Source organism: Dasypus novemcinctus, chromosome 13 (assembly GCF_030445035.2).
Source record: "Dasypus novemcinctus isolate mDasNov1 chromosome 13, mDasNov1.1.hap2, whole genome shotgun sequence".
Taxonomy (NCBI): Eukaryota; Metazoa; Chordata; class Mammalia; order Cingulata; family Dasypodidae; genus Dasypus; species Dasypus novemcinctus.
In genome coordinates, this window is record NC_080685.1 from 23,157,104 (window position 1) to 23,184,800 (window position 27,697).

The following is a 27,697-nucleotide window of genomic DNA, read 5'->3' on the forward strand; positions in this document are numbered from 1 at the left end:
TAGGAGCCTTTGGGGTGCATGTGATGTTTTTAACTTTCAATTTCTCTGTCTAGCTCCCTGGGGACAGGGGTCTTGAGATGGTCTCTCTTGAGTTCCTCCCCTCCCTCCCCTAGGGCACACATCAGGATGCTCATTTAGGATTTGTTCAGTTAATGCATTGTTGTATTTAAGTTTCTGGTCTTTTGAAGAACCCTGAGAATGGAAACAATGAAAGTTTTTTTTCAAATGGGGAGTTATTTTTAAAATACCTTTATTCCATTTAACTAAGTTTGAAGTATTCAGATGCCACGTAGGTGGGACAACAGAAAATCCTAGCGTGCACATCTGCACTGCACGAGCTCCCCATACTCACCTGCATACCATGGACTTGGTGGGTTTCATAAGCTGGAGCGGCAAAGGAGCAGAGCTGTAATGGGAACCCAAAGGATGAAAGAAAGCAGGGGAGGCGGGGACGAGGTCATTGAGACCTCTGAGGAAGTCTGCGGAGGTGAAGGGAGGATCCTGTGTAGATGAGGATCATTCATATTGGGTATTAGAATGAGGAGGGAAAATGGAGAAATAGCACGAAAAAGAGAAAAGTGCAAGGACATGGGGTTTTCGAGGAGATGGCAGTAAAGATTGTGATTGATTGAGTACACATCAAAGAATGAAAGAATTCAGGGTTCTTACAGGTCAGGCCATGGCGCGCCCCTGATCATGTAGTGGTTAGTGCTCTGTGTTGTGGCTGCAGCAACCTCAGTTGATCTTCACACCAGCAACACTCTAAGGAGTTTCTAGATCTCAGTGGTCTGGAGTAGGAAAAGAAACCTCCACTGCACACATCTTGGGCCCAGGATTCAGGAAAAGTTGAACTCAGTCCACGTTGAACATTTGCAGAAATATCCCCAAAGACGTTAGGCCAACTCTCACTCAACCATGTTAATAGTTTCTGTGCCTGAGATGATGTGCTTATACTTGATTCTTTGGTTTAGATATTTCACATATCAGTACGGCCTTTCAGATAAGACGATAAATGAGACAAAATCAAAGTTCATATGACAGTATTTAATTTTACCCTAAAATCAAATAAAGACAATGCAATCTAAATATGAAGTTATCCTTCACCCCATCCCCCAATTTTTAAACTAACAGAAAACTATTAAATATAATTCACATTGAGTAAAATACACAATCTTAAGGTACAATGAATTTTAACAAATGTAACAACACCAAGATCAAATTAGAATATTTCCCTCTGCCCAGAAAGGTAAGACCTTCTTCCTGTCAATCACCACCCCACCTCCACTTTGGCTGTCACCATTCTGATTTCCATTTCCATAGACTAGTTTTGACTGCTCCCAAAATTCACATAAATGAATATACTTTTTTCCCTCCATGTAACATAATGTTGTTCAGATGTATCCAGGTTGTGTATCAGTAGTTTATTTTAGAGTCATTGATGAGTGTTATTCCAACATGTGAACACACTACAATTAATGGACAACTGGGTTACTTCTAGTTTTAGCTATTGTGAATAAGGTTGCCATAAAAAGGAATGAAGTTCTTTTATATGCTACAACATAGATGAACTTTGAAGATACCATGATGAGTGAAATAAGCAAGACAGAAATGGGCATTTGCATATCCTGCTTATATAAAATACCTAAAATATGCAAATTCTTAGGGATAGAAAGTAGATTACTGATTACCAAGACCTGGGGTGGGAAGAGTGGGGAAGAGTTATTGCTTAATGGATACAGAACTTCTGTTTGGGGCACTAAATTTTTTTGGTAATGAGTTGTGATAATGGTAGCACAACATTGTGAATAGAGTATCACTGAATTGTATATTTGAAAGTGGGTTAAAGGGGGAAATTTTTATGTTGTTTGTATTTTACCACCTTGAAAATTTTCTTAAAAAATTCAATGTGAATACACAATCACAAAACAATTAAGCTTATGTTTTAAATTTTCCATCATTTTCTTTTTTAAGGAGTATTTCAATTACTCATTCCCATTTTCAGTGAGACCCTGTTCTGAGAATGATAAAAGATGTTGTGTGTCCATGTAATATTTTTAAGCAGTTTTATTGAAATATGTTCACATTCTACCTATTCTTTCTTTTTGAAGTAGTGAAATTGTTCTTTAAAATTTGTGGTGAAAAATGCACAACACTGTGCTTATACAAAAGCTATTGATTGTACACTTTAGATATACTGCCCATGTAATATTATGTTTATATATCATTGGGCTGAGTGTCTTCCTTACTCTGGTAATTGACATGGGAACACAAAGTGGAATACAGCCAATCTTACCTGCCTCTGGGGAACCTGAGCCCTAATATCCAATTTATATAAAGATTATTAACATGATTGACAAGGAAGAGTCCCCATTGCAAACCTCAGGTAGAGCTCTGGATAATACTTGTAAATTTCAGTTCTGGTCAATAGTCAGGTTTCACTTCAGTCCCAGTATATAGGCTTATGTTTGGATCTTCAAGGTACTCATTATCCATAAGACATTGTCATTAGCTAAAGGACTTTATGTGGTTTAGCCCAGAAATAAATGAGATGTTATCAAAACCAAAACAAAGGGGTATTTCCACATCTACTTAAGATGTAAAAAGCCCCAAGAGTTGGTTGCTTCCATTTCAACAAGAAAAAGTTGAGTCATCTACAAATTCATCTTTCTGGAGCCAACGAGAGAACCGAGGTCATTGAAACCGAAGGGTAATACATTTCTCCAAGGAGGAATATACACATGAACCATTTCAGCTTTGGTGGACAATGGAAGGGAAAAGTGGTAGAGCCACAAAAGTTGGTACGGAGAAAATATTTGAAATTTTAACCATTTCTTAAAGGCCACATGTGGAATACTGTGACAAGATAGAATCCCTGAAATCTTCAGACACAAAGCAAATTTGTACCCATTTCCTAGGTCTTCAGGTTCCCTACAAAAATGGTGGAATTGGAACTGTCCCTGTGGGTTGACTGGAGACTGGTTTTCTCAAACCGGGCACGGGGGGTCACCTTTGCTCCAGGGTTGCAACTGAAGTAAAGTCTGTTGAAATGCACCATGAAGCTTCTAGGGACAACGTGTGGCTTCAATGTTAAGAAAGTTTCTATAAAAGATGTTCATGGCAATGTGGCTGGTCACAGAAAATGACCCATGAATGTTAGCAGCTGGCTTCATTGCTCAGGTGATTATCCTGAAAAACATCCAGGCCAAATCAGTGCTGTTTATGCACCTGTCACCTCACATTGCTTGCTGAGCTCAAGGAAGAGATTGGTTGCCATTCTGGTAAGAAGCTGGAAGACGACCCCAATCCCTCAAATCTTGTGATACTGCCATCATTGATATGGTTCCTGGCAAGCCCATGAGTGTTAAGGGCTTCTTTAACTATCCTCCTCTGCATCAGTTTTCTATTTGTATTATGAAACATTTGCTGTGCGTGTCATCAAGGCAGTGGACAAGAAGGCTGCTGGAGCTGGCAAGGTCACCAAGTCTGCCCAGAGAGTTCAGAAGTCTAAATCAATATTATTCATAATACCTGCCACCCTGGCCTTAATCAGTGGTGGAAGGTAGTCTCAGAATGGTTTGCCTCAATTGGCCATTTATGTTTAATATTAAAAACTGGTTAATGACAGCAATGTATTGTAAAACCTTCAGAAGGAAATGGATGTTTTGTGGGATCACTTGTTTTTGTGTGGCAGTTTTAAGTTATCAGTACTTTTAAAATGGAAACAACTTGACCAAAAATCTGTCACAGAATTTTGAGACTCATTAAAACAGTTTAGTGAGAAAAATAAAAATGGCAGAAAACCCCCCAAATTTAATGAAAGACATCAATATGAACATTCAAGAAGCCCAAAGAATATCATAGGAGATAAACCCAAAGACAAACATTTCCAGACACATAGGAGTCAAACTGTTGAATGCCAAGGACAAGCAGAGAGGTCTGAAAGATACTAGAGAAAAGCAACATGTTACGTACAAAAGATTCTTAATAAGATTATGTGCTGATTTCTCACCTGAATCCAAATGAATAAATAAATAAAATACATCTTTAAAAAAAAGCAATAGGGGGGTGGGGAGTGGGTTATATGGGAACCTCTTATGTTTTTTAATGTAACGTTCCTTGTGATCTCTTCACTTTAATTTTTAAAAAGGTGTTTAAAAAAAACCAATATACAGAATCAACAAATCCAAAAGACTGACAAAGAAGAGAGAGAGAGGACACAAATAACTAAAGTCAGAAATGAAAGGATAGACATTGTTACTAATCACACAGAAATAAGGTAGATTATAAGAGGATATTTTAAAAACTGTATGCCAACAAATTAGTAACCTGGATTAAATATGGAAATTCCTAGAGGTACACAAACTACCTACACTTAGAAAATGAAGACTGGAAAGAAACACCCTAACATAATAAAGGGTTTATATGGGGGGAAAAAATCTACCACTAGCATCATACTTAACAGTGAAAAACTGCAAGCTTCCCCTCTAAGATCAGAACAAGGCAAGGATGCCCATTGCCCCCACTAGCATCGACGCTGTACTGGGAGTTCTGGACAGGGAAGTTAGGCAAGAGAAAGAAATAAAAGCCACCCAAAGTGGAAAGCCAGGAGTAAAATTTCTCATATTTTCAGATGACAAGATCCTATGTTTCTATAGTCCTGAAAAATCCACAATGAAACCCTTGGCACTAATAAACAAATTCATCAGGGTGGCTGGGCACAAGAACAATGTGCGAAATCAGTAGTGTTTCTATACATGTAGTGAAAAATCTGAATAAGAAATCAAGAAAAAAATTCCAATTATAATAGTAACTCAAGAAACAAAATACCTAAGAACAAATCAAACCAAGTATGTTGCTTTAGTTTCCTTGGCTGCTCAAGCAAATACCATGAAATGGGTGGGGTTAAAGAGTGGGATCTTATTAGCTCACATTTTGAGGCTAAAAGAAAGCCAAAATAAAGGTATCATAAATTGGGTGCTTTCTTCTCAAAGACTGTGGCATTCTGTGGCTGGTTGTCAGTGGTACTTAGTCCTGAGCTTGTCAAATGGTGCATTAGTCAGGGTTCTCTAGGGGAAACAGAACAAATAGGAGATATCTGTAAATAGCACGAGATTTTATAAAATTGTCTCATACAACTGTGGGGATGCACAAATCCAAATTCCGTAGGGCAGGTGGCTAGCCAGTGACTCAGAGGAAGGTCCCATTTAATTCCCCAGGAGATGCTGGCTATCTAAAGTAGAGATGGGATCCTCTCTCTGAATTCTGAAATAACTTCTTTTAAGGCCTTTAACTGATTGGATGAGATTTCACTCACTGCTGAAGGCAACCTCCTCAGTTGATGGTAGATGTAACCAGCCATTTATGGAGTCAATTCACTGATGATTAAAACCCATGAATAGGGTGTAAGTCCTTGGGTAATATTCATTCTTAAACTTAAATTCTGCAACATGAAACTAATACAATTTATGTCATATTGTAAGCAGAAATGATAGGGAAGAAAACAAAGATATTTGTTTTACACATATATACAAACATGCTCATTACTAATCAAGGAAGAAATATTCATGACCATTCCATCCTTGTTTCTGTAACTGTTCACATGGTTGGAGTAGATATTTATCACTACCTTCTTCCACTACCCAGTCCATGTTCCTTTTATCCCCATCAAGCACCACAGTTGCCCATGGTTCTCTGCCTGGTGGGGTGACCCAAACTTTCATTCCTGAAGATTCTGGGCCATTGTTGGTCCTGCCTGGATTGGGTTGTTGAAATTTTCCATTTTCTTTGATCACAAGGCATGGTATGTGGTGCTATAATGGTCCACTTTTGATGGGTACTTGCATATCATGCAGAACCATCTGTAAACCAGGCCCGAGTTTTCTCATCCTTGGTCAACTGATCGTAAGGCACTCCCCCAGAGGCCATAGGGAAAATAGAAGGTGGTGTGGCATGAGTTGTGATCATGGGCATTTGGGCCACATCCTCATGTAACATTTATGTGCCTTCAGGACTAACAGACACCCTAGGGGATCTCCGGTATTCCAGGCAAACTCTTCTTTACCTCCATTGTGTAGGTGTGGTCCTATCTTCCCTTGATAGGGATCAATCACTCCAGCCAGTACAGTAATTCCCTTTTTTGCTTTGATTCAGAGTCCTGAGGAGTCCAAAGTGGCCAGGTGGCAGTCTTAACTTCCAGTTCAGTGGAATCATTATTGTGTTCCCTGGTGAAAGCACTCCTCCTTTTGGAGCTAAGACCTTTAGTCCAGCAGAGCTTAGGTTTCTAGGGACAGGAAGAAAGTATTTTCCCCAGTGGATCACTTGGGGTAATAGTGAGTGGTGCCACTCCCATTTCCATACCTTGATTCCTGGACCCATGAATCCTGGGTATGACAGAAAAAGCACGATATAGTGGATGTTGATTTAGAGCACACATCCTCTGGGAAAACATTGCCCCAGGCCTGCCAGGTCTTGCCACCTAGTTGGCAATGTAATTGAGTCTTCAAAATGCTTTCCCACCATTTTATTCATACAGCTATTTCAGGATGGTGGGGACATGGTAAGACCAGTGAATTCCATGAACCTATTCCCATACATCATTTGCTGTGAAGTGGGTTTCTTTATCAGAAGCAATGCTGTGTGGAATACCATGGCAGTGGATAAGACATTTGGTAAATCCACAGATGGTAGTTTTGAAAGAAGCATTGTTCACAGGGAAAGCAAAACCTTGTCTGGGGTATGTCCATTTTCCAGTTAGAACATATCGCTGTCCACTTCCATGATGGAAGAGGTCCAATGTAATCAACCTGCCACCAGATAGCAGGCTGATCGCCTTGGGGAATGGTGCCATATTGGGACCTGAGTCTTTGCTGCTGGCAGATTGGGCACTCAGCCTTGGCTGTAGCCAAGTCGGGCTTGGTGAAGGGAAGTCCATTTGCTGAGCCTGTACATAACTTCCATCCCTACCACCAGGACCACTTTGTTTTCTTGTTTTTTGCCTAATCAGAAAGGTTTATCTATATACCTCTTCCCCAAACCTCTTTGTCACCTATTTTCCAATCATGTTACTTCCAAGTCCCTGACCATCCAGCCAAACCATTCACAACTGCATATAAGTCCATGTACAAACATACTTACAGCCATTCTCCTTCCAAACAAAATGAACAACAAGGTGCACTGCTTGAAGTTCTGCCCACTGGAAGGATTTGCCCTCACTGTCCTTTAGGGACATCACAAAAAGGGACTGCAGTGCTATAGCTGTCCACTTTTGAGGGGTACCTGCAAATGATGCAGAACCATCTATAAACCAGGCTTGAATTTTCTTTTCCTTGGTCAACTGATTTTAAGCAACTCCCCAAGAGGCCTCAGGGAAAAAAGAAGGTGGTGTGGCAGGAGTGGTGGTCATGGGTATTTGGGCCACATCCTCATGTAACTTACATGTGCCTTCAGGACTCCTCAAGCCCTATCTCTCATACGCCACTTCCACTTTATAACAGAGTGCTTCTCTGCAAGCCCAACTTTATGTTTTTGTGGGTCAGACAATGCCAAGATCATGATGGACATCTCAGGTCTCATGGTAACTTGGTGGCCCATGGTTAAGTGTTCAGTCTCTACTAAGGTCCAATAGCAGGCCAAAAGCTGTTATCTGCTCCAAAACCCTTAGGATCTGCATTATGATTATCCTATAGGGACCTGCCAAAGACTCCAGACAGAATCTCTATTTTGCCATTGACACTTCCAGCACCATTGGATCTGCTGGATCATATGGCCCAAGTGGCAGCACAGCCTGAGCAGCAGCCTCCTCTTGTACCATTCACCACTCAACACTAGCAACTTTTCTGGTCTCTCAGTAACTGGGCTGGAGTAGGGCACCCAAATGAGGAATATGTTATTCCAAACTTAGTGTTCTGCCCTTTTTTTGGTTGTAGGAGTGGCCAGATGCAACAGCTTAGCCTTCACTTGAGAAGGGATATTCTGACATGTCCCACACCACTGGACACCGAGAAATTTCACCAAGGTGGATGTCCCCTGTATTTTTGTGGGATTTATCTCCCATCTTTTCTCACACAAATGCCTTGCACATAAGTCTAGAGTCATGGATACGTTTTGCTCACTAGGTCCAGTCAGCATGAGATCCTCAATATGTTGACTTGTGGGGAAGGACAGATGATCAAAGTCCCTGTGGACAGTATGACATAGGGCTGGAGACATGATATACCCATGAGGTAGGATGGTGAAGGTATGTTGATGGCATTGCCAGCTGAAAACAAACTGTTTCTCATGGTTCTTACTAATGGCTATTGAGAAAAAAAAGTATTTTTCATATTAATAGCTGTAAATACTAGGTACCAGGGAATGTATTTATTTGCTCAAGCAATGATAACACATCTGAAACTGCAGCTGCAATTGGAGTCAACCCCGATTAAGTTTACAATAACCCACTGCATTAGTCAGGGTTCTCTAGGGAAACAGAACAGACAGGAGATATCTTTAAATAGTATGAGATTTTATCAAGTTGATGGGCCACCATGGGGATGCAGAAATCCAAATTCTGTAGGGCAGGCTTTAAGGCAGGGACCCAGTTGAAGGTGTTTGTTAAATTCCCCAGGAGCTACTGGCTATCTGAAGTAGGGATGGAGATTTTCTCTCTGATTGTTGAAATCACTTCTCCTTTAAAGGCAAGAAAAGATGCCTCTGAGAGGCTGGGCCCATGGAGACAGACCCTGCCATAGGTCTGATAACCCACAGCTGAACTTGGGATGAGAGCAGAGCAACCAAGACTAAGAGAGGAGGCCCAGAAAGAGACAACTTTATGCCTGGTCACCCACAGCTTGCTCTGAGAGATGATAGATTCTGGTGGGGAAGGTAAGGACATTGTCAGGGACCGGTGGCCATCTTGCTTGACCACATGGCAGGACACCATGATCACCAGTAGCTGACTTTGGTGAGAAGGGATCTCTGATAGTCCTCTGATTTGGACACTTCACAACCTTGAAACTCTAAGAGTTTCTGCTAACAAACTCCCATTGTAAAAACCAATGTATTTCTGGTACTTAGAATCGGTAAGCCTGTTGCAACCTAAGACAGGGTCTGGCAGAATTTTGGAGAAAGAGAAGAGATGAATTTTAGTGGAAACAGCAGCTATTTAAAGTCCTTTTATGGCATTTTCCTTTGTTTATGTAGAATTCTGTTTTACCATCTCTGTAAATATGGCTAGGTGGGCTTGATGTGCTTATTCTGTGTTCGGGTTTTGGGGGATGCATATTTAAATAAATAAAAATACCTACCACAGGGAAGAGGATGTGGCTTAAGCAGTCAGACACCCGCCTACCACACAGGAGGTCCCAGGTCTGGATTCTGGTGCTTGCAAAAAGAAGAGTAGGCACATAGATCACACAAGAAACAGACAGAGACTGCAAAGAATGGGGGTATGTGCAAATAAGTTAAATAAATCTTTGTAAAAACTTTTTTAAAAGGCTAGTGTAGATTCATGTTCATGTTAGGTTCCACCAGCACTGCTGGTGGAATGAGCCTGGCGAAAACAGAGCCCACACCTCCCTGGCGGTCTAGTGACTAGGATTCGGCACCTTCACCGCTGCAGCCCGGGTTCGATTCCCGGCCAGGGAAGGTTTTTGCACTTGGGTGGCGTTGCCGGACCAATGACCATGCTTTGATACATCCCCATAAGGCTGGCTGCTGTGCTCCAAGCGCCCAAGGCCAAGAGACTCGGCAACCACTCCCAAACTGCGGGGACTCACTTGTGGGCCGCTTCTCAGGCCTGTGCGAGTCTTCCCCTCGGTCCACACCGCTCACGGAGGAAGTGGCTGATCTAGAGAGTTACTCAACCTCTCTCCCATGTCTAAACAGTCCTGCAGCGATTGTAATCCTTAAACCTGCGCCCTCGGCCTCCCCTGCTGCCGCCTTCCTAGGGTGCAGGACTGCTGGAGCTGGGAATCGGGGAGGCGGGGCCTGGGCGGGGGCGGTGGGGGCGGGGGTGCCAAGTCTTAGCTAACCTGCCTGGCCTGCAAGTGGGGCGTGGAGCCCTGGATCCTCGGCGCCGGTTGGTGGTGAAGGGTTTACTAGGCCTTTGGAGAAGGTGACCGGGGCGCGACACCCGAGAGGGTTGAGGAGAGGTGAGCGTGGGTGAGGTCCCCGAGGCCGCCCGTCCTAAGTGAGGAGGTTCGGGGCCCCACGCGCGCAGCTTGGAGCCTGGAGGAAATGGGAAAGCGCCTTCAGCGCCAGGAGCAGAAGGCAGGGGCACAAATGAACACCAGGACGTGCAGACGGCGCTCTGCGCCCCGGCCCCACCCACAAGCAGACGGCGGGGGTGGGTTCATCCCGGTTGGCGCCCCCCCACCCCGTCCCCAAGCCGCCCCCCGCCGCCCACCTAGGTGCTGCACAGGTTTCTTGTGTCCTTGCGATACCGCCCAGCGGCCTGGAGACACTGATGGACGGGATTCCGTGCAGTGTCCCTTGGGAGCCTCGCGGAGCGCGAGACCCAGGGGGGTGAGGGGGACAGGGGCGCCAGGGCAGCCTGTGCGGCGTGCGGAGGAGCCAGTGCGGTGGTGGCCGCCCGCAGCCGCTGCTTCCGGGCGGGAGTCTCCCGCGCCGTGGCCTGGGGTTGGCGCCCGGGGCTGGGATGATGTCGTGGAGACAGCGATTGGGTGGCTGGCGGCGCAGGGTGGCAGGAGAGTGGCGACCGTGAGCGCAGAGTGAAGCGCCACGGGGCTGCCGGCGCCGGCGCCGGCTGTCTGCGTAGCTCCCTGGCAGGGGAGACGCCACGGTCACGAGGGCGGCTTCCCCAGGGCGAGCTGCTCCACCACACTGGGGACCTGCTGACCCCTGCGATTTCCCCACGTGGGGAGAACTCTACTGCATCATTTGCGTTGGTGGGAGGCTGCGTGCGCGCTTCCCCCACCGTTCTGTGTTTCATGGCAGACTTGAAGAGGTGTCAGGACGGGTCACACCCTGGCGAGCCTCGGGGTTCCACCACACCCGCACCTTCCAGCCGCTTCTCCGTGGACTCCTCATGCCTCACGTGGCTTCCTCCTTCTCTTCCGCTTCTTTTTCTGTCCTGATCTTTCTGCCCCGGGAAACCTCACTCCTACCACCCCAGAATCACCCCCTTTTTACGGCTCTCCTGACCCCTTACATAACGGAACCAAGGTACCTTGACAAGGTACAACAGTGACATTAATATCCAATAATTGTTATCAGTAATAGCCTCTAAGTCATTATTTTCTAACTTTTTTTTGGCATTGCATTTCTTTCTGTGCCTGAATAGATTCATAATGTTCAAACATCAGTTTATCGGTGAATGATAAATTGCTTAAGGAATATTCACAGACATCTATCCTTGGCACTTTTGTTCGTTTAGTCATCCTTTTCCAACCAGTAAATGCATAACTGTAACGCGTTCTGCCAAGAAGCAGACCCTTGAGGGCATATTTCCACAGCTGCTTCCCCTCACAGGCTGGGGAGCCTGGACAGTGGACACAACATCCCGGCTTCCTTGAAACCCACTTCCTTTTGCCTGCACTTGCCAATTTTCTTTCCATGCTCCCAACTTTCGAAGCTGAAGTGGGTGTGGATGACAACAGCAGGATCTCACCGTTGCTGGGGAATGTGTGAGCTCCCGTGGTTCTCTTGCTCCTGTACAGGGTATTGGGCTTCTTGCCAGGGAAGAAGGAATCTGGCACGGCCCCTCTTGTGCCCTCTTCCGGCCTCCCTCCCTCCCCTGGGCGAGGACAATGTGGAGGGACATGCCCACATGGAACCATGCCCCCTCTCCTCCAAAGACTCACCCAGCTACACAGAATGCCAGAATTGCTTGCCCAAGTGTCCTTTGCCCACGTGTAGCAGTTCCACAACCTGAGTGGTCAAAGTGAGCACCAAAGGTAGCCTGGCTCTGCGCACACCTAGGACTGGGGCTGGGGTGGGGAGGTGTGGCCAGACCGCCTTTTGTGAAGAGACAGTCAGTGGATGGAGCTGGAGGTGTGGGCAGAGCAGAACACCAGCTGGTTGGAGCAAGACTCTGGCAAGTGGTAAAGGAGGTTTGCACCACTCTCCGTTTTTCTCATGGGCCTGTTCTTAATCCAGGGATTCTAAATCCATCCTTACCCTCCCAGACCTCGTCCTGCAATTGTTGTCAAAGTAAGAGATACAATGTCTTTTAGAGATGATTTTTCTCTTTTAAAACTTGATAGATAGCTTGAAAACATTTAGACTGAGGTGCACAGCAAACCTCCCAGGAACCTTCGCAGGTGCCAGAGCACAAAGTAAAAACAGAGTCCTCAAAGCTGCCTGTGCCCTGAGGTTGATTGCTAACATTGCTTATTTGGACTTCTCTTTGGTGGGCTTGAGGACAAAGAGGCCTGAGTTCAAGTTTCTTTCCCAGGCTAATTTGAGAAGTCCTACAGGCAGTCCTTGCCCCAAGGAGCTGCAGGGGCAAATCCTATGCCGTAAGGGGAAGGATGATCCAGTCTAAACCTGCCCCTTCAAACCCCAGGTTTCTTTGCACAGAGTGGCCTTGGCTTTACAAACAGTATCAAGAAGAGGAATTTTTTTAAAACAGTTTACAAGAATTCGTGGCCACAAGCTTGACCTCTCGTGGGTTTTCCCATTCCCGTGAGTACCTGCGATTGGTGTGGTGTTCCCCGACTGGTCATGACTGCCAAGGGATGGTCAGAGGCATATTCCAAGACTGCCTGGAGGGAGGAAAAAAATCTTCAGGCAGTTGATCAGAATCAGTCGGCATCTAGAATTCAGTCCCGAAAATATAAGAAGGAAATCCCATGTCTTTGGAACCCTTTCCATGAATCTTTGTACCAAAGCAGAGACGCCAATGGAAATTAGAAAATATTCTGGACTGAACCAAAATGAAAACACTGTGTATACCATTGCAGCCAAACCAGTCCTTTGAGGGCGCTAAACCGCTTTGAATGAGAAGCCTAGGAACTCCTGAATGAGCGAAGTCTCCAAGTCCAAAGGCAGAAAAGGAATGAGATGGAGAAAACACTAGGGGCAGAAATTTAAGACAATAGCAGGATTTCAGAAGGTAGAAATGAATACTCAGAAGAGAATATGAGCAAAGTTATTACAGGTTTTCTAGTGACTTGAGCGCATTTGGGTTGTCAGAGAACTTGCAGAAAGTTGGGTTCCTGGGGCACCTCCTGCTGGCAGTGAGAATCAAAAACAATCTGCTAGGCAGGATGGTTTTGGGGACACCCACTGCTGGCAGTGAGAAGCACAAAATGATCTGCCAGACACTATGTAATGGTTGAAAATAATCTGCCAGACGTATGAGGATGGGCAGGAATATATGAAATCAATCTGCCTGCCTTTAGGTGCATTGGCCAGGAATCGAACCCGGATCTCCTGTGTGGGGAGCAAGAATTCTGCCACTGAACCACCAATGCCACTACAATTGCTGGCTCTCTTTCCCTCCAATTGTCTGCAGGAAAAATGACTTTAACATCCCTCAAAATTTTCCAAGGTAATTTTCCACAGTGTTGCTTATGGAGGACAGAACCAAAAGACCGAGTGACAGCACCCAAAGCAAAAGCTTGCAAGGGACAAGTGGCTCAGGCAACAGGATAAAGTAACGACATGCAAATTAAACTATGCAAACCCCTCTTTTGTCAGTGAGAGTCTGAGAAAGGCCCTTTCCAAAAGCATAACAAACTCATATCCAAAAATAAGGGAAATTCATCCATGGCCCTGGTTGATGACCCAAAACCTTCAGCTGTCAACCTCATGGTGTTACTCAGAGGATCTGTGAAGGGACCCTCCTTTGCTGGGTTTGGTAACTCCAATTCCAATCCAGGGAAGAAATAAGCAACAGAAGTAGAATGCCAAGAAAAAGGCCAGGATCATAATGGACATAATGGAGAAACAAATTTGGTCAGTGGTGTTAGATCTCTCCAGCTGTTTTTTGTACCAAAGGAATGACAAGGTCTTGTCATCATGTTGGCAATAGTATGCGTATGCTTTGCAAGCCGTTCAAAGCAATTGTATGGATGTGTAATATATATCCTTAGTATTAAAAGATTCATGAAGATGAAGCTTGCCATCAGTGTTTAGTTGTTACGGATGCTAAATTGAGTTTTACCCTCTGTGACTCTGAGTTGCCTGTGAGACACAGGTGTGGCCATTTGTCAGGGGGGTTGTCCGAGTCATGGACCCGAAGGGTATCGGGAATGAAAGACAAAGAGAGATTGGGATCAGGGGATCTGAGAGCACTGAAGCCTCAAGCTCATCAGACAAGTTTATTAATATCAGGGGCTTCTTTATATACCCCAAGCAGTCGTGAGAACCAGCAACTAGTCTAGCTAACTATTCCCATTACCTCACTCTTGAAAACACAGTGCACAGTGGATAAGATAATAACTAAAGCTCAAGATGGTCTATTATGTTACTGAAACAAATATACTCATAAATCTTGTTGCCCAGGTTACTCGTACTATCAAGTCCGGGTTCTGCTGGAATGTTATGTTTCCCTGAGAGATTAGCCACCTGCACAGTGTATCTCTAGGGACAGCATGACCCAGTGGTCAGAAAGTAACTTGCTACTATGGAAATAGCATGCCTTTGTTTCCCACAGGGGGGCACCACGGTCCTGCCTGATCTCCCTCCACACTCGGGCAGGAGAGGCTGTCGAGGGCCATCCAGCGTGTCCCCAAGCTTCCCCAGCTCCGTGGCGTCAGCAGCCCGTGGCGCCTTCATGCCCAAGCCCTGCGCTCCTCGCCGTGGTCACCGCAGACACACACATCTGCCGCAAAATGCATGAACACGGAGCCACCCAAGCCAGGTCGTGTCCTTTGTGTGTCCCCTGGAGATGGGCTGCTCTGCTCAGCCCGCTTGCTGGTAAACGGTTTGTTCCACGTTTTGAAGAGAAACCTGCGAGGGTGAGACGGAGGTGCGCTGGGGGGAGGCCCACGAGGGCCACCCTGTCTGGAGGGTAGTGGAGCGGTTGCCTGATGGTCGGACCCTCTCCTTTACCCGAACGCGGCAAATGACTAGTTTTCCCACCAAATTGGGCTGATTAGCTCTATATTTTTCTGCCCTCATTCTCTCTCCTCTCTCTTTCTTAAACTCAAAATAAACACGGGAAATTTTGATAGTTCCTCAGGTCCCAAGGCTCTTTTAAGTGTGTGTGTGTGTCTGTCTGTACACATACAAATGTACACACATTTATACATAAAATTACAACACAGACATTTCATATTAATTTCATGTCTATAATCGAGGGTACTAATTACATTCACAATTTTTTTTACTACAATTATATAGCTATATATACAAATGCAACACTTAATTTCAACTTTAATCAATTTCAGGTGTCCAGTTGAGGGGTACTAATTATGTTCTCAATTTTTTTTTCTACAGTCACCACAACTCATTATTAATACTTTTCCTCACCTCCAACAGAAAGTCTACACCAATTAAGTACAAGCTTAGCACTTTTAGTGAATTTGCTCTCAAGCATTATTTTATTCTTTGTTGTTATTTTGAATGGAATTAATTTTTTAACATGTTGATTAAATTGTTACTAATAAAGCATTAATCTATCCACAGACTACAAACAATGGTATTTGTTTTTATCACGTATTTGTGCATTCATCACTCCAGTCATTCCCAGGCACTCTCATTATTTCAATAATAATAATAATAAAGAGAAAACAAACAAACAAAACTCATCATCTTTCAGTCTCTCTTGGTCTTGCCTGCTGTACACAGCTTCAATTCTTTTTCCTCCTCACTAGTGGGTTTGCATTTATATCGTGTAAAGCAGTCACATATATACGCAATCTCCCCCATATTCATGTTTAACATGAGGTCTACTGTCTCATACAGTCCCAGTTACAGTTTGTAGCTTTCCTGCCAGCCGTATCCATGACCTTAAACTAGGCCTTTCAACCACTGTGAGACCCATTCGATAGCACTGCTAGTGACAAATACCATCACATGCTTTAACCATTTCTAGTCATCCCCAAAGATTTACACGCAACCACTTCCCCCCATGAATTCTTCACAGATTAAGCTATTTACGGGTGACCTGCATTCTAATTATGCACTCCATGAGTTTACACGAAACATTCAGTTCATGATAGCGCGATCATTTAGAATCTGCGTTGTGTGTCTGGCGTGCTTGACTCAACATAACATCCTCCAGGTTCACCCCCGTTGTCACTGGCTTCACGGGTCATTTCTTCTTCCCGCTACACAGAGTTCACAGTCTCTGTACATCACAAGTCGTTCGTCTATTCACCGGGTGATGGACACCTGGGTTTTTTCCAACTCTTGGCACTCGCGAATGAGGCGGCTATGAACATGGGCGTGTGTTAACTGTATTTTCATCCCCCCCTCTGACTTTCAGGTAGGACAGTTCCTATTTTTCCATCTCCAAATTCACTGACTTGCTGTCATCCTCCAAATGTAGTGAGTTCTATACAGTGATTCCTTTTTTAAAAATTTAATAGCCTTCCTTTCACATTAAATGTTGTTGATTTTGTCTTCTCTTTATTATTTCTATTTCTTGAGGACTTTTACTCTTACTTTTTGGGTGGTGTTATTTTCCCTTTAACCAGGAGCACAGTTACAAGTATATCTGAGGCATTTCTTGCCTCCACATTCCAACATTTGTGTCATCTCTGCATCGCTCTTCCTGAATTTTGATTGTGGGTCATCTTTCCCATTTCTCTTAAAGTGAGTAATTGTTGCAGATACATTTGGACCGTATTCTTGATATTTTGAAAGACGCCCGGTGCGGTCACCCCTCGGGCTGAAGTGTGGTTTGCTGGCCTGGCGGGGGAGCAGCCGCGGCAGGCCAAGCCGCTGCCCCCATAATAGGGTGGCTGGTCGGACTCACCGCCACCCCTGAAGGGAACTCAGCATGGGCGCAGAGTGCCCTCGGGTCTCCCCTTCTCGGCAGCCATGCTTCCGCCGCCGCCCCTCCTCCCAGATGGCGCCACACAATGCCTTATGAGGCAACACCCTTCTTCTTCTTTCTCCCTGTGCAGGCGCAGGGTGGAAAATTCCAGTCTGCCCTTCCCCCCCCCCCACAACAGCAACAGCCAGGCGTGGGCAGGAAACTCAAGTCTGCCCTCTACCCCAGCAACAGCAGCCACCAATCCCTAAACCCTGCCACTTCCCCCAGCAACAGCAACAGCCAATCCCCAACCACCACCCCTCCCCCTTCCAGTACCTCCCACTGACCTTTCTCTGGCAACCAATCAGAACAGGGCATGGCTTCGACCAATCAGCCTTCCCCAGCCCCTATAAAACTGTTGCCTCTCCCTCAATAAAGTTGGACTTGCGTGTTTACCTCGTCTCCGCGGTAGTTCTTCTGCTGTGCGCCCTCCAGTCCTGAGAGCCCCCGACAAGGGCCTGGCCTCCCTTGTCCCCAGTTCATCGCCTGCTTCTCCGGGCGACCCCGTCAGCTGAACCGCGCAACCCCTGTGAGACCGGCCCCCCGTCCCAAGCGGGACCGACCCCTCGTCCGCAGCCAGACCCCACCTCTACCGACCGAGCAAGCCGCCGCAGCCCGGTGTGACTCTGGATTCTTAGGCATCACAAAGAGTCCTGGCTGTTTTTAAAGAGCAGGCTGTAATTCTGGTGGATGGTCAGCCTGCCGACTCTTGTTCGTTCTCCTGGAGTGGATAGCAGGTGAAATGTAAAGCTCGGAGATTTTGTCTTTGGCTGGACTACTTGGAGTCTGCCTGTACATGCATTAAGTCCGGAGCCAGCCAGAAATAGGACATGGTTTTACCCACGATTTGGAACTTGGCTTCAGCGTCTCTTCTTTCTGAGTTTTTCCCTGTTGAATTTACAACTGCAGTGACTGCCCACATTTTGTGCTGTGGTCCTTTAATAGAGTAAGGCAGTTTTGGTTTCAGTTTTAAAATGCAGCTGACCCCAATAGAGCAACAGGTTGGTCTTGAGCCTAAAGTTTGTGGACTGGAAATCTCACTCAACATATTTCCCCTTGCACTTTTCCTCCTGCATTTGCTGAGTCTGCCAGCACCCTGGCATAATTTAAAAATCTATTCTTTGCCCGTCATTTATGACTTCTTACACAGCTGACTGCTTCTTTAGGAGCAGTGCTGTGAAAAGGGCCAGCATCCTTTTGGAGCAGCTTACCTCAATCTGCCAGTCATGGCAGCCTGACATTCCGCCAGAACGGCAGCTGGGTGGAAACTCTCCACTGCTAGGACACATTGTGCCCAAAGTCTAGGATCCGCCCAATTTCCAAGCCTAAGGAAAAGGTAGCTGTTCCCACCGGTTTCAAACACGGGGACCTTTTGTGTGTGAGGTAAACGTGATAATCACTACACTACAGAAACTAAACAAGTGTTCTTAGGGATCCATCTGTGAGAATTGTTGTGCTGAGGCGTCCAACTGGCAGGATTGGCAAGGTACCGAGTGCAACCGCCCTTCCAAATTCAAGCGCCTGCAGCCAAGTGCAGGAAAAAGGCCTCCCCAACCACCGCGCCAGCCTTTCCGGCAAACCACACACCTGCTCCCTTAGCCCTGCCGCAAACTCTCACGCCCACCTCTCACCCAAGGACCCCGAGCTCCACTCTCTGGATTGCGTCACCTGCATCTACTTCCTTTCGAAGAGAAGCACCCACGGACACCCCTGGCCTTGACAGCCTCTCCAGCCCTGCAGCTGCGGGGCCGGCGCCTTAGGCCCCTGCGCCTTTGGGCCGCTCCCACCGTCCCGGGGCTGCCGACGCCGCCGTCCCGGCTTCTGGAGCCCGCGGCCGGGGCTCTGGGCTCTGGACGGATAACCCGAGCCTCCAGGCCCCCCAGGAAGCCGCGCCCTCGCCCCAACGCGCCCACGGGCCAGACCCGCTCGCCTGGGGGCAGCGCTCTCGCCTCGGCCTCTCGCTGCGGCTCCTCCGCGGCCGAGGCAAGTCCTCCGGCGCCCCCCAAGTTCTCCTTCCTTCAGGGCGACTCCAGCGAAGTCCGGGCTTGAGACTGGCCGCCTTCAGGTTTTAGCCGCTGCCGAGCCAGAGACCTCCGCGGGCGGGACGACCCCGAGCCTCCCGCGCGTCCCCACGCCCTCGGCGGCCTGGACAAAGGTCCTTGGGAGACAGACAGGCCTCGAGGCAGACATGGAACCGCGGGAGGAAGGGGGGGCGGGCAGCTGGGCCTCCAGGCGCCCAAGTGGGCGGCCCCCCAAAGCTGCGGGGGGAGGAGGAGGGGGGCTTGGGGCGCTGCTCAGGCCGCGCCAGTCTTCCCTTCCGCCCACACCCCCAGGGCCCGCGGGGCTTTGGAGGGTCCCTGCGTCTCTTGCCGCATCACACGGGCCCGCAGCGAGTCTCCTCCCTGTGGGGTGGCAGGAGGCGCACTGGCCGCCCCGGGAGCAGGTCTGGCTGCGCTGGAGTCCCTGAGGGGAGGCAGAGGCCGAGCCCGGGTGTCGTGACTCGCTTGGAAAAGGGGCGGCCACTCCTGCTCCTCGGCTCCGGCTGCTGCTCGAGTGTTCATTAGGCTTTTGGGGGAGGTGACCGGCGCGACACCCGCAACGTGCGAGGGAGGTGAGCGGCGGGTGGGGTCCCCGAGGCTCCGCGCGGAGGCGTCTATACACGCAGGTGAGGAGGTCGGGGCACACGCGCAGCTCGCGAGCTGGGCAGACACGGAAAAGCGCCGTCAGGGCACGGGCAGGAGGCGGCGTCCAAAGGACACCAGGACACCCAGACGCCGCTCTGCGCCCCGCCCCCCCAGAAGCCAGCAGGCACCCGGTGGGGGTTCACCCCCGTGGACACGCCACCCCGCCGCCGCCCACCAGGCGCTGCGCACCTCTTCTCTTCTCGTTTCCATGCACCGTCACCAAGAGGTGTGCGATAAATATTGGGTCCGCTGAAAGCCCCTGGGAGGGCGAGATCCAGGGAGGTGACGTTGCCTGAGGCGCCAGAGGCAGCCTGTGCGGGGCAGAGGAGCCAGCGAGTGGCCGCAGGGCTGCAGACCTTCCCGGCCCTGGGCTGCGCTTGGCGCCCGGGGCTGGAATGACTTGGTGGAGAGCGGCTGGGAGGCTGGCGGCGGGCGGGGCGCGGAAAGCAGGGTGGCCTTGCGTGGTGTGGAGCGAAATGCACGAGGCTGCCGCGTGCTGGCCCTGCTGCTTGGGGACTTACCTGGCAGGGAAGACACCATGATCTCTAAGGGCTTTTCCCAGGGCGAGCCTCATCCTTACCCTGAGGATCTGCTGAGCCCAGCGATTGCCCCAGTGGGGAATAAAGTGCAAAACGTGTGTTGGTGGACTGGTGGGGTCGCACTGTCCCTGACCTTCTGTGTCTCCCGACAGACTTGAAAACCTGCTGTCGCTCTGGCTTTACCTTCACGTGCGCGGAGAAGCGCGCGACGGGGCTTCACTTCTCCACTCTCAGTATACGCAGGAGCCTCGCCCGTCCCGCGCGTGGGCTCGCCAGGGCTCCAAAAGCTCATCTGTTGCCAACCCAAGCCGGTGCTTATGTTGCGCTCCTACTACTCGGCCTCTCTTCCGTTCTGTTCTCTTCCCCTCAGCACAGGGCCTTGGGGTCTAGGCTTTCTCTGACTGTTCAACTCCTGTGGCTCGGGAGGGCCACCCCACATCCAACACCCCACCAGCCGCAGCCTCTCCCAGCCGCATCACCTTCACTGCCTCCCACCCTGTGAGGACCCTCCGCACAGAGTGAGGCTCAGATTCAAGCTTCCCACGTGAGGAGAGGCGGGGGAGGGTACCTCTTCCAGGAAGAAAGAAGCCAGGGGCCTGTGCTCACAGGGAGGCTCGCCTGCCAGAGGCTTCCTCTCCCGGGTTATCCACGGGCTTCTGGCGCCTCACTTGGCTTCACCGTCGTCCCCCTCTTTCCCTTCTATCCTGGCTTCTCTGATTCCTACTCCCTCTCTTTCCTTTTGTGCCACAGAACTTCCCTCCCCCCACCCCAGCTCACACATTTCCTGGGGTTCCCTCCGCCTTACAGAAGGTACAAAAATGAAATGAAAATGTGCTAAGTGAAGGAAACCAACCACTCACAAAGTACTACCTTGTGTGACTGCATTTCTACAAAATGCAAATATAAATCGATGTAAAAGGTGGAACTAGACTCGTGGTTCTCTAGTCTGAGGAGCCCTGCAAAGAGGGTCCCCAGAAACCTGCAAAGCAGACTCCAAAGTCCACAGGAAGAATGTAGATAAAGGAGGAGCCCCTGGGCCAGGTTATGTGTTGAACAAAATATGCTAAGTGTGGATGAGAATTCCAGGAGAACAGTTTTCATAGGGTATTGAAAATAAAAATAACTACTGTATTTGTACTGACCTAGAAACAAGAGCTTCTCCTGCAAACTGCTGGATGTGATGAGGTCACTGAAGGGATAAAATAACGTGCCTGATTAACCTGGGTACCTGATGCAGCTGCCGCGCCCTTGCAGTCTCCTCAAAGCCCACGTGGTCACCGCTATTTTCTGTGTTTCATTTCTTCACCCTCGCTTCTCCACCTCCTCAGAACAGCGTGGAACCTGTTTGGCAGCGATGGAACTGTGCTGGTCGGAGCACTATAGGGCTGGGGAAGAGAAGGATAGAGGGCTGGAGAGGTGACTGCTAACGGGGGTAGAAGTTTGCTTTTTGGATGTTTCTGTGGTGATGAAGGCTCACCATTGTAAGTAGACTAAAAGCCTTTGTTTGTGGTCTTTGGCTAGGTTTTATGGCATATGAATCTATCTAAAGAAAACTGCTTTTTAGAGGAAGACCATGGGAAGGGACCAACAGGGACTGGTGGAAAGAAACTAGGGTAGAGAACCCATTGGTGAAAGAAAAATATGCCTCCCTGTATGTAAGAGGGAAAGAAGGTCGCGGCAGGTGGGCAGGATGACAGTAGCTGGTGCGAGACTCCTGGGAGAGGTGTGTTGGAGCGGCTAAGTTTGGTTTGTCTTTGGTGGAGGAGCAGCAGAGGACAGCAGGAGGGGCTGGTAGATGCCCTGGGGGGAGAAGCTGTGCGAGGTTGGAAGGGGACAGCAAGCACTTGCTATTGGAAAACGGCTGTGCTTGTCCTTCCGGGGGTTTGAACCTCCAACCTTTCAGTTAACAGCCGAATACCCTAACCGACTGTGCCGCAGAAACAGACAGAGCTGTGTCATGCTGCCAAGTCTTTGATGATCCCGGACTCATTCCCCTTTCGCTGCTGAGTACTAGCCCGAGGGACCACCTACCGCAGGTGCTTTGCGACTCTCCAGGGAATGGACATTTGGCCTGTTTCCACTCTTGCTTATTGTGACTAAAGCTACTTTCAACAATCGTTCCATGAGTGCTTTTGTCGACAGAGATTTTCATTTGTCTGGGAGAAGTGAGCAATTGCTAGGTGAGCAATTCCTATGATCAAAGGGAGGTATATGCCTAACTTCATAAAAGCTCCCAGACTTTCCCAGGGTAGTTGGACCCGTTTGTATTCTCATGAACCGTGTGTGAGAGTTATGGTTGTTCACATCTTCACCAGGATTGGGTGTTCTCAGCCTTCACCATGTGACCACTGGACTGGGAGTGGGGGTAACTCTATGTGCTGTCTTTTTGTTTTCTTTTTTTGTTTGTTTTCTTTTGGTTTGGTTTGTTTGTTTTTTGGTTTCACCATTAATTTTTTTTCATTATCCTAAGAGGAGCTTTAGGTTACATAAATGTTCCATAAATAATATGAGGGATTCCCACATGCCCCTCCCTTCCCCTCCCAGTCCATGTGGTTTTAACACCCATTTCCCTGACAACTGATAATACTGAGCACTCTGTGATGTGTCTTCTTATATAGGCCATGTGTGTATCTTTCCTTCAGAAGTATCTTCTGTCTTTGACCAGATTAAAGAATTTAGGTCCAAGATATTTTTCTTCTCAGGTTGGGGGAGTTCATTATGTACCCTAGATACAGGCTGATTTTCAGGTGTGTTTTGTGAGCACTTTCCCCTGTCTCTGGCTTGCCAGTACATTTACTTAATGGGGTATATAGCAGTTTGATATGGTTGTGAATTCCAAAAATAGATATGGGATTATGTTTGTAATCTGATCTGTACCTGGGCATGACTGTGTTTTGTTTATGGCATTGAGTCCCCACCCCTTGGTGGATGGGGACTCACAGACAAAAGGCATGGCAAAGAACAGAGTTGAGGGCTTTTGATATTGGGGTTTTGATGTTGGAGTTCGATGCTGAATCCTCAAGCTGGAGCCCAAGGAAAAAGAGGAACCCTGAACTCAGAGAGAAGCAAAACCCTGGAAGGGAGGAACCCAGGAAGCCTGAACCCTTGCAGACATAAGCAACTATCTTGCTCCAACACGAGAAAATAAACTTTGTTGAGGGAAGTAACTTATGCCTTATGGCCTGGTATCTGTAAGCTCCTACCCCAAATGAATATCTTCTATGAAAACCAACATTTTCTGGTATTTTGCATCAGCACCCCTTTGGTTGACTAATACAGGGTCTTTTGATAAGAAGGTACTTTTCGTATTGATGAGACTCATACATCACTTCTTTCTTTCATACTTACGCTTTCTGAATCCTGTTTAATAAACCTTACCTTCCACCGAGTCACCAAGATACTTTGAAAAAGCTTTATCGCTTTAATGAGTGTGTTTTTTGGTCTATGCTGTACCGGAAACAAACTTTTGGGTGTAATGTGAGAAAGAAATAAAGGTTTACTATTCTTCCAATATCAATAACTGTTAGCTTCAGCACCAGTTTTTGCAACTATTTCCTTGCCTCATTAAATGGGTTTGTATGGAAAATCACTAGACCGTATACCTGTGGATCCATTTCACGCTGCTCAGCTCAGTCCTATCTTTGACCTGCCTGGCCAATACTTCTAGGTCACAGCCGGGTCTACTGTAGCTTATAGTACATGTTAAAGTGCAGTAATACAAGTCTACCACTTTTCTTCTTCTCTTTCGTATGGCTCAAGAACTTTTCAAATGTATAAATACCCCCGTAACCACCCTGCAGAGCAAGATACGCTGTCACTTGAGCCGCCTCTTCTCAGAGTAGCACATGTGCCCACACGTGCACAGGTGGCCCCTCGGGGCCCGAAGGTCCCCTATTGTACCCTCCAGAGAGAATAAATCTGCAGGTGTCTGCCAAGCTGATGAGGAGACAAAGTGCCTTCCAAACTCAGAACTGCCTCTGGGTATTTCCTGGGTGGGAGTCAAGAGGGCTTTCCAGCTCACTCTCCAGGACTTTCATCCTCAGAACAGTCTTTTTTTAGTTATTACTAACTGTGAAATGTGCAAACATTTGTATTTCTACAATGATGGTTAGGCTCATGTTTACAAAATCCTCTTCTTTCAAGGGAGATAGAGTCATAGGGAGGGTCCCTAATTCACGAAGCTGGTTGTTGGGTGAGAGGCTGCAAAAGGCAGACTTAAGGAGAACTGAAGGTTTTGAAAGAAGATGCTGGAGAGCCTGAGAAATGGAGCAATGGAGGGGGCAGGCAGGAGTGTGTGGGGGGGCAGTGAGAGTCGGCTATATCCAGAATTCAAATTTCCTTTTGGCGGTGGATGTTAATTTTGCAGAAAGAAAAGAGATGCACTTTAGTGGGAACAGCAGATATTTAAGTTCTTTCCTGACCTCTTCAGCTGTTTATGTATGGTTCTCCTTAACCATCTTTATACATAGGGCATAGGTGAGCTTGATATGTTGTTTTGTCTGTTTGCTTTCTTTTGGAAAGCATATTTGCATAAAAACCACTCCTGTACTTCAAGCTTTCTGCTGCGAACCTCCCAGATTCCTCTTAGGTTCCACCAGCTGTGCACTGAAAGTAAAAGGAGCGCAAGCTAGTGGTGTGAGGGTAGAAAATCTGGGAACTTGCAGGGAAAATTAAGCAGGATACGTGTTTCCTATAGACTCAACGACATCTGCTTTCCCTTCTCTGGTGATTTTCCAGGTTCCTTAATAGACAATCCCTTTTTCCAATAAGGGGCTGTTGTGGACCTAAAAGCTTTGCCTTCCCTCCATGGAATCACAGAAATCCTGGGTAAGGAAGTTCAAGTGCTCCCACCTGGGAAGTCTGGGGATGGCCTAAGGGCTGGTAGCCGGGCGATGGCTGTCTGCTTTGTGTACTTGGCAGACTGGACCCTGGTATGGGACCGCCTTCCTCAGTCACTGGTGGACCCAGTTCCAGAAGAGGTCAAATTCCCGGTCATTTTAGATCAGGGAATCTCCCAGGATCTCCTAGTTCTTTTGCTCTCTCTCCTATTACACCTTCCCCAACAGGAGTGGAGTCTCCGTTCTCGGATGGCGTCAGGACCCTCTGAGGTTCCTCTGTGACAGGACCGGAGGGTTGATGGTTGCTCCGATGTGCACCTCCCCGCCGGGTGTCAACAGAGCAGAGGCTGCCCCAGGACTCAACTCTGGGTGGGATCTGGAGGACTCGGGAGGGCAGCATGTGCCGGGGAGTGTGGAAAGACAGAAGAGGACAGGAGTGGCAGGCTCAGCAACTGTTCCTCGTGCCCCCTCATCTGCTGCTCTGGGTGCCCTGGGTACCTCCAGAATCTCCATAGGCTGAACGGAAAGAGGTGGGAACATCCAGAAAAGGTCAGAAGAATTGTCTGGAGGCCTCTTTGGTCATCCTTAGGCAGGCGCACTTGTGAGTGGTGGTGGGCGGGCGTTCTACCACCATGGAGTCAGCAGAGACACAGGAGACCCTTCACAAAGAACTGCCCGAGGTAAATATCACTAGTGCCCAGGAGGAGAAAGCCTGGTGTAGGTCCATGTGGCGTCTGAGGAAAATCCCCACAGCAAAGAGAGCCCTGCATTTATGGGACTAAGACTATGATGGAGCTTCCACCACCGAAGCTGGGAAAACTGCAGGTGCGGCAGGTTGTAGGCAGAGGAGCCGGAGTTCAGGTGACCCGGAGGCCCTGCTCCTGGAAGGAGGTTTCCGTCCAGCCTGTCTCCGTCATGGTTCTCAGCCTCCTGGTCTCCCTGGCGCCTCTCCCCTTCTCGCCTCCTGGTCCACAGGCTTGGGCCCCCTACCGTGTGTCCACCTTTGGCTCCTGGCAAAGGCCAGCGCGAGGCCCTCAGCTCCTCAACTTGTGGTCCTGATGGGTCTTGCCGGCACCACCCTGGTCTGGCAGAGCGCTCAGTGCGTGGCGTGCAGGGTGCCTTTTGGAGAAAGCAGGGAGGCCCTGAGTTTGGGAAGGTTTCCGGGAGGGGCCCCTTTCTGTGCCTGGGTGTCCTGGCTTTGCGTGGGGGAAGGAGTGCTGCAGATGTGCAGTGCATACCTCCCTGGTGGTCTATTGGCTAGGATTCGGTGCTTTCACCACTGTGGCCTAGGATCGATTCCTGGCCAGGGAAAGCTTTTGCACTTGGATGACGTTGTGGGACCACTGATCCTGGTTGGATCCATCCCCACATGGCTGGCTGCTGTGCTCCAAGCACCCAAGGCCAAGAGACTAGGCAACCACTCCCTAACTGTGGGGACTCACTTGTGGGCCGCTTCTCAGGCCTGTGCGAGTCTTCCCTTCAGTCCACACCGCTCAGGGCAGAAGCGGCTGATCTAGAGTTTCTCAACCTCTTTCCCCTGCCAGGCATGCAGCGATACTAATCCCTAAGGCTTTAAACTCAAGAGAGTGTCCTCTGCAGCCCCCAGCGCCGCTTCCCCCCCAGGGGCAGGACTGCTTGAGCTGGGAATCGCCCAGGTGGGGCCGGGGCGAGGCCGGGGCGGGGCCGGGGACGCCGAATCTCAGCGATCCCGCCTCGCCTGCAAGTGGGGCGTAGCTCGGGCTCCTGGGCGCCGTTTGCTGGTCAAGTGTTTATTAGGCTTGTGAAGGAGGTGACGGGGCGCGACCCCCGCTGAGGGGGGCGGGAGGTGAGCGTGGGTGAGGTCCCCGAGGGCCGCCCGCCGTAAGTGAGGAGGTTCGGGGCCCCACGCGCGCAGCTTGGAGCCTGGAGGAAATGGGAAAGCGCCTTCAGCGCCAGGAGCAGAAGGCAGGGGCACAAATGAACCCCAGGACGTGCAGAAGGCGCCCTGCGCCCCGGCCCCGCCCACAAGCAGACGGCGGGGGTGGGTTCATCCCGTAAACGGCCCCTGCCCCAGCCGCCCCCGCCGCCCACCTCGGCGCTGTGCAGGTTTCTCGTGGCCACGCAGTGTCGCCCAGCGGGCTGGAGACAGCGGATGGACAGGAGTCCAGGCAGTGCCCCTTGAGAGCCCCGCGGAGACGCAGGGAGGTGAGGCTGACTGCGGCCCCAGAGGCAGCTGTGCCGGATGCAGAGGAGCCACGTCCTGGCGGCCGGGCCACGGTCCCTGCTCCGGGCAGGGGAGTTCCCACGCCGTGGGCTGCGGCTGGCGCCCGGGGCTGGAATGACGTGGGGAGAGCGGCTTGGGAGGCTGCGGCGGGAAGAATGCGGTGACGGCGTGCGGGCGCCCGCTGCCTGCGTGCTTACCTGGCAGGGGGGACACCACGGTCACGACGGTGGCTTTCCCAGGGCGAGGCTGGTCCATTGCACTGGGCACCTGCTGAGCCCTGCGATTTCCCCGCATCGGGGAAACTCAATTGTGCACTTTGGGGTGGTGGGGGGCTGCGAGCGCGCTCTCCCGCGGGGTTTTGTGTTTCATGGCAGACTTGGCAAGCACAGCCAGGACACGGTCATAACGCTGGCAGCCTCCGGGTTCCACCCCCACCGTGCCTTCAGGCTGGCTTATCCGTGGACTCCTGATGCCTCACTTGGCTTCCTCCTCCTCCTCCTCCTCTT

At 49.0% G+C, this 27,697-nt stretch overlaps 2 long non-coding RNA genes and 2 other non-coding genes across 4 annotated transcripts in view; 3 read left to right on the forward strand and 1 right to left on the reverse strand.

Moving 5' to 3' along the window:
- Positions 1 to 1,029: 1,029 nt before the first annotated feature.
- On the reverse strand, positions 1,030 to 27,687 carry LOC131280877 (uncharacterized). Its single transcript, XR_009188532.1, has 5 exons — positions 27,389 to 27,687; positions 21,379 to 21,535; positions 12,633 to 12,704; positions 9,285 to 9,360; positions 1,030 to 6,380 (listed from the first exon to the last, which is right to left on the reverse strand). It is a non-coding gene; the product is annotated as an uncharacterized lncRNA (long non-coding RNA).
- Positions 10,753 to 10,915, forward strand: LOC111758860 (U1 spliceosomal RNA). The gene has a single exon (XR_002793004.1). It is a non-coding gene; the product is annotated as a U1 spliceosomal RNA (small nuclear RNA).
- The window catches only part of LOC131280876 (uncharacterized), a 43,930-nt gene continuing 42,987 nt past the window's right edge, over positions 26,755 to 27,697 (forward strand). Inside the window, exon 1 of the long non-coding RNA XR_009188529.1 lies at positions 26,755 to 27,172. This is a non-coding gene — a long non-coding RNA (uncharacterized lncRNA). The remainder of the gene's footprint in view (positions 27,173 to 27,697) is intronic.
- Positions 27,381 to 27,544, forward strand: LOC131273180 (U1 spliceosomal RNA). Its single transcript, XR_009180340.1, has one exon. It is a non-coding gene; the product is annotated as a U1 spliceosomal RNA (small nuclear RNA).